The sequence below is a fragment of the Helianthus annuus genome, chromosome 5, assembly GCF_002127325.2.
Source record: "Helianthus annuus cultivar XRQ/B chromosome 5, HanXRQr2.0-SUNRISE, whole genome shotgun sequence".
Taxonomy (NCBI): domain Eukaryota; kingdom Viridiplantae; phylum Streptophyta; class Magnoliopsida; order Asterales; family Asteraceae; genus Helianthus; species Helianthus annuus.
The window spans coordinates 149383346-149391071 of NC_035437.2; positions in this window are offsets into that span (position 1 = coordinate 149383346).

The window sequence follows — 7726 nt, forward strand, 5'->3', positions numbered from 1 at the left end:
CTCGATTACATGAGCATGTGTATGTAGGATTGTTTGATTTCATGAATATGATGGCATGAAATTATGAGTGCACTAGGGTTGCTAATCAGTAGGTTAGAATGTTAGTATTTTAATAATGATCTGATATGTGGGTGGGTATTAGTATGGAATGTTTGGATTGTTAAGTGAAATAGGTAATTGTTCAAAAGTGCATGAATTGTTAACTGACACAGTGGCCTTGTTTGAAAGTAAGGATTTCACGATTAGTTAGTATGCATGGTAGGGACTCATTGTAATAATGATTCATGTGAAACTGTGTATAATAAAGATTAGAGTCACAAACCCCAATCTAGCACATGTGCCGCCAGTTTTTGATGATAATGATGATCAATGTGGTTTTAATAAAATGGTGAATACTGGGATGGGTGAATGATTCCTATGATATGTCAATGTCAAGTCCTCAATTAATGTTGTGATATGATGTATGTGATGGAATAGGTCATGACTTTTCTTGGCTGATGTGATGATGTAGTTATAAAAAGTAGGAAATTGCTGATTGTGTTGTAAATTAGACCACTTGACCTTAGGCTGACATATCACATGACATATATACTATTTGATTGAATACAATGATGAATCTCATCAGATCACATGTTATTGTGTTGGGTGACTAATTATTTTTTTCAAAAGCATGGCTGATAATACTAACACAAATCACAATCCTACTGGGCCTCAAGAACAAGTAAATCACGTGATGTATTATATAATTGAATTGAGCAATTGGGCAACATGAAACTGATTTCGTGAATTATGGCCTAGGGCTCGTCTGGGCCGCGAGTCCAGCTCTTTTCATAGAAGCCCAGTCACACAAGTTTTAGGAAGGGGTTGGCTTTAGTCGAGTTCTGCATGATAATTTGGCCGTCCATTTTGAGGACATGTGTATTGGGTTGTAAGTTGTTTAGTAAGACATGAAGTTGAGATATAGACTCGTATGAGGCCCAAATACTTGCTAGATGAATACGCCATGGTAATTGACTAATTACGTTGCATGATTTCTTGTCACAACTTATATGTTTACTTGAATGTGAACCGAACTATTCGACATGTGATTTGGTGTAACATGAAGTTGTGGTGTAACTATGAACCGGATACTTGTTATGACTTACGTGATGATATGTGCTTGGTTTGTTTATTACTTGAGTAATGCGTGCGATGAATACGTGAATAATGAATACATGGAACTAACTGTTATTGGTAACCACACTAGGATTTGGTTGATCAATTTGGAACAAGTAGCGTAACGTAACATACCGAGCAAGCTAAGGTGAGTTCACTACATTCGAGCATGTGTCCCAGTGGTTGGGGACAGTCAGGGGGTATCCCATAGGGGGATAAGTCTTTGGGTAAAAACGGGTATATTGGTTAATATTCTCACCTATCATCTTTTGTAAGTCCCTCATCGGGTATTAGTTAGTAGCGCTACTTAGGTTTGGCACCCTCACACCGCTCCTAGAGAGGACGGATGTGAACTAATGACCCAGTCGTGGCCCAGTACTAGATAGGAGTACGTGGGAAGGGCAGTCATGTATTTCAGGAGCCGTCTTGTTCGGAATTGAGATATTAACAATATTACTTGCATTGTCAGTGAACTGTTTTACATACGACCGGTAACAAACGTTTTCTAAAACTGTGAACTCGCCAGCTTTGTCTGATACACTTGTTGCATGCTCGCAGGTCGTTAGGTATCTTGGATTTGGAAACTTGCTGTCTGGAGGAGCAGGAGTGGTCATGGGTCGACTGAAGAGACTCATGTGATTATTTGTTTACTATTACACATTAGTTTTTGAACAAGTTAATTATGGTTTATTATTTGCTTCCGCTGAACATATTGGTTTTTGCATAAACTTGTGATGGGATTTTTATTAATTATATGAGAATTTATTTTGAAACTTGTGGGTTCAATGTAAGTAGTGGCTCATTGTCAGTACGTCACACGCCTACCAGGGACACTCCCTAGGTGGTATTTTTGGGGTTGTGACAGTTTGGTATCAGAGCCACTGGTTATAGTGAACTTGGTTTTAAAACGTTTTTATAAAACCAGACTATAACCGAACAGATCCGAAATCGACCATGACACTCAGCTCCAGACTGCAAGGTTCGTTTCTCGTTTACTAATGCATAGTATATCTAGTGTTTGCTTACGAATAACATCACACGTGAATGCACATTTAGCACTGCAATATGAACTTCTATGTTACCAACCCATGTTACGTGTTTTAAGAGTGCGACTCTTCTTGAACTTTCCTGATCTAAGTTGTGGCGTCATCTGTTTTATTGCTCAAATTCGGGGGACCTTTTAGCGCGAGTTAAGAGGCACTGAGATAAGCATGCAAATTGCCTTATTATTATGGGTGCACACATAATAATAATGTGGGGTGCATGTGAGTCCCAGTGAGGCTTAACGAGTGTGAGAAGGGCTCCACTATGTTAATTGATGTTATTATAGAACTCAGCAGTCTATAGGAGTCATAGCAGTGATTGTCTCCTACTTCAGCATGATCTTTTCACCCCTTTCTAAATCCTTACGAATCTCAATGCTATCGAGTATCACGTGATCACACATCTGAACGTTTAGCGAACTGTGTAGAATGTTAGGTGCTAGTACGAGCGTCCCTGAGTTGGATGGCTCAGCGTCAAATGATTGGACTATACCTTCCTCACTTATCTTTGCTTGCTGGAACTTAGCGTGTTGACGCCTTAGATCCCGAAGTGTGATCACTTCTACAACACTCTCGCGACACACCGTGTATTACTCAGTCAACTTGCAAAAACGATGGACAAAAGGGTAAACGTAGTACCTTACCGACTTCAGCATTTGAACGACCCTAGTTACCAGCAACGAACAACGATTTTACTCCAATCGAACCCTAACCCCAGCCAGCGACTCAAGGGAGTCGACTCTTATGAACCAATCGGGACAAAATCGATGACGATTGACTGTTGAGCGTACTGTGTAACCGCCCGCACCATGAGTAGTGCCTTAGGACGTGGCACGGAATGTGAAAAGATGGACCTTGTTGGTGAAAGGACGCAGGGCACCATTACAGGCAACGATATTAGAGGCAACAGTCGCGGCAACATCAAGGTACTCGTGATCGTAGCTTACAGTTGGAAACAAAGGTGACCTCGACAAGGATTGACTGTGTTAAGTCAAGGTGACAACAACCCAGGGAACGACGGCAGTACTGGAAATTCTCGTAACAAAAACAACACTGGAAATGAAGCTCATGGAAGGACATTTAGCATTGGCATAGGCTATACCAGGCGTAATAGCAACACGATAGCTTGGATGGGTAGCTATTCGCTTCGTCTCTGTTCTGTTTAACCCTGATGCTTCTTGAAACCGAACCTGTTGTGGAGTCGGCTGATGCAAGTCAATTGAAGCCTTATATGTTCACTAGGATGCAAACTAGACCTTGGGGGACAGGTGTTTTACATCGACCTTCCTTCTACTACCCCTGATGGTTACAATGCAGTAGTTAGTGTGGATTGGGTATTCGGAAATCGCGCAGACACACCTTGTGAGGAGAAAATTTTGTGTGGAGAATTGTTATTTGTTCTAAAGGGACAGAGTGGTGCAAAGGTTAGCGCCATACCAGCTATGAAGGCCTAGAAGTGTCTACGGAGGGATCACCCCGCCATGTTAGCAACCGTTACCGAGGTTGAGGCTAAGGAAAAGATGATCGAGAATCCACCAATTATTCGTGATTCCTCTCAGTGTGCTACCCGAGGAGCTTACAGATTTACTTCCACCACTGTTAGGCAGAATCTCAATTTGATTTCACGATAGGGGCATCCCTGATTACTCGTCCTACATGCCGTCTTGCACCAGGAGGGTTGCAAGGACTATCTACAGGAGCTGTTGCACAGGAGTTTTATTGGACATAGTTTTTGTTCGTTTTGGGGAGCCCCAGCTATATTCGGGAAGATGACGTCTTTTCGTATGTGTACTGATTATCTAGAACTCAGCAAGGTGACAAGCGAGAACTGTTTGCCTCGACCATGTGTGACGGAAGACCAAGAGGAGAATGTTCCTGAAACGGCATATCAAACACAATACGGCCATTGCGACTTTTTTCACCATGACCATTGAGTTAATCAACACAACAACAGCTTTATGGACCACATGAATCAGCCGTGTTTATTGATGACGTTTTGGATCATTTCCAAGAGAAAGGAACGTCATGGATGGCATTTGTAGCTTATTATAGAACCCTGGGGGAGGAGCAACTCCACGCGAAGTTTACCTAAGTGTGACTTCAGGATTGGGGAGGTACGCTTGCTTAGTCGCGAACTCGATGGAGTGGAAATACATGCAGATCCCGCTAAAGAACCTTCCATCAGATATTGATCGGGCACCGAATAGCCCATCGGGGACATAGTAATTTCTTGGTCCAGCAAGTTGCTATCGTAGATTCATCACAGGACTCTCGAGGTTTTCGCAGCTTCAATCTCTTTAGCACAACAGAGTGCTGTGAACTCTTGGGAGACGAAACAGGAGGACGTCTTTTCAGCTTTTGAAACCCAACCCTGCAACGCACTGAGCATCACTTCTATCCGAGGGTGCTGATGATCTGGCGGTATACCATGATGGTCCGAGTCAGAGTCTCAATTACACACCGATGCAACATGAGAGGGCGATGGCTTACGTGGTAGATTAGCAGGAAGAATTGCGTGACTCACAGCCTGGGATGGAAGCTATGATCTCGGATTTGAGCTGGAGGCACTACTTGGGTGGTACCAAATACATTACTTAGCCCGATCACAAGGGTCTCCCGTGTATCGTTGTTTCGAAAGGACCTAAAGCATGCAATAACATCGTTGGATGGAACTCTTGAACGAATACGGCCGTGAAACCTGGACGTGCACGAGCTTTGCGACTCGCTATCGACTTTAACATACCTGACCAGACTCGCTTTATTCAAATTGGAAAACTAAAGGGAGAGAAATTGCAAGTTAAACCCATGCGGGCAAGCAGGTCGGACGATATTCGCTATCTCATGGAACGAACGTGGATCTTCTTATACGACAACTTTAGGGAATTTGTGTTGAGCAAAGCACACCGGCCGCGTATTCCAGTCGTCTGGGTTTTGATGAGAGATAATAGGATCTGTAAATCTTGCATGGGTGATCGGGCATGAAGGCCCACCTAGCTATGTATGTAAATGGTGGTTGACTTGTGGGAAAGTTAAGGTGAATTATCAGCAACTAGCAATACCCGCATGGAAATGGAAACAGACTGACATGGATTCTATCGCTAGTCTACTTACAACTCGGAACGGAAACAATATCACCTGGATGGTCGTTGATTATCTCACGTAACAAGCACACTTCACGGAAATCAAGGAAACTGACTACTTTACCATTTTTTTTTGAATATTCCTCTCATAGAGGCGGTTTCTAGGCACGGGGTGCCAACTCCTGATACCTCTGATTTTGATCTACCCTCGATTCGTAGCAGGCAATACAGAACACCCTTAGCTCGCATCTAGACATGAGCGTTACCTGTTTCCATAGGGCCAATGGCCAGAGTAAACAAACCATCCAGACCCTCGAAGGCATGCTGCGAGCATGTGTGTGGTGGACTTCAGTAAGAAATAGAAGGACACGTACCTTTGGCTGAGTTTTACCGTAGCAGTTACCATTCTAGAATTTAGACAACCCTGGTTGAGGCATTGCATGGACGATAATGTCGAGGACTTGTACTCGGAACTATCGGGAAGCTTATTTAGATCGAAAATTGTTGGCGGCAGCGCATGGCCGTCAGGAAAGTTGATAATCTTAGGAAACACTGGGGGTTCGCTGTAGGTGATTGTATCATGTTTAAAGTCTCACCCTGGGAGGGTGTGGTGCGGTTGGAAAACATGGCAAGCTTAATCCACGTTACGTTGGGCCATTCAAAATCCTGGAGCGGATCGGTAAAGTCGCTTACAAACTTGAGTTGCCTGCTGAGTTGGGTAATGTTCGCGATGTCTTTCACGTTTCGCAGTTGAAGAAGTGTCTATCTGATGAGACACTGGTTGTGCCATTTCAAGAGTTGAAGATTGACGACAAGTTGCAATTTGTCAAGGAACCTATCGAGATCATGGACCGAGAGGTCAAGGTGCGTAAGCATAGTCGTATCACGATTGTTAGAGTTCGTTGGAACTCACGACGTGGACCGGAGTTCATGTGGGAGCCTGAGGATCAGATGACGCTCAAGTATCCTCAAATTTTTCCTAATGACAAGTCTAAACCTAGTAAAGCTGGTAAATTTCGGGACGAAATTCCTCTTCAAGTTGGGGATGATGTGGCACCTAAGGAAAATCCGCAACAATCTTGATTTACCACTTCACTCTTTCGTACCTACTTGTCAAATTTCGGGACGAAATTTCTTTAAAGTTGGGGATGATGTGACAACTCACGGTTTCAAGGTTAGTACCTTCGGTTTTGTGACTTCCCCCGTTCTTGTTTTAGTTTATCTATTCGACCCGTGACTCGGTTAAACGTGCTAACATATTTGGTAGTTGTGCACTGTGCGTGTAAAAGCATCATTAAGGAACATCACATGTAACATATTTGATTGAACTCGACCCAAACATAACATGTAACGTCAGTTAATAAATTGTTGGACTTGGCCCAAATACTGATCCGTGTTGTTGTGTAGCACCGGCCCAAAACATTGCTTTGTTTAGAAAACGCAATCGGCCCAAGTCAGAGTTTGACTGGCAAACCATCACCGGCCCAACATGTGGTTTTGATTACCCATTGCAATCGGCCCAACCTATTTTTATGACTAGAAGGTGTAACCGGGCCAAACCCCTTATCCATATAATAACATGTTACGTGAGTGAGAACTCAAAGTAAAAACAAACCCTAAAACCCCTTTAAGTGTGACGGCAGTGGTCAAGGAAACCCCCTCTCGTGACATTATCTCAGCGGATCAATTACTGGGTTAGTGAATTCTCTTGTTTGATTTGTTTTGATAATCATGTTGGTGTGTACATTAGACCTCGATTACATGAGCATGTGTATGTAGGATTGTTTGATTTCATGAATATGATGGCATGAAATTATGAGTGCACTAGGGTTGCTAATCAGTAGGTTAGAATGTTAGTATTTTAATAATGATCTGATATGTGGGTGGGTATTAGTATGGAATGTTTGGATTGTTAAGTGAAATAGGTAATTGTTCAAAAGTGCATGAATTGTTAACTGACACAGTGGCCTTGTTTGAAAGTAAGGATTTCACGATTAGTTAGTATGCATGGTAGGGACTCATTGTAATAATGATTCATGTGAAACTGTGTATAATAAAGATTAGAGTCACAAACCCCAATCTAGCACATGTGCCGCCAGTTTTTGATGATAATGATGATCAATGTGGTTTTAATAAAATGGTGAATACTGGGATGGGTGAATGATTCCTATGATATGTCAATGTCAAGTCCTCAATTAATGTTGTGATATGATGTATGTGATGGAATAGGTCATGACTTTTCTTGGCTGATGTGATGATGTAGTTATAAAAAGTAGGAAATTGCTGATTGTGTTGTAAATTAGACCACTTGACCTTAGGCTGACATATCACATGACATATATACTATTTGATTGAATACAATGATGAATCTCATCAGATCACATGTTATTGTGTTGGGTGACTAATTATTTTTTTCAAAAGCATGGCTGATAATACTAACACAAATCA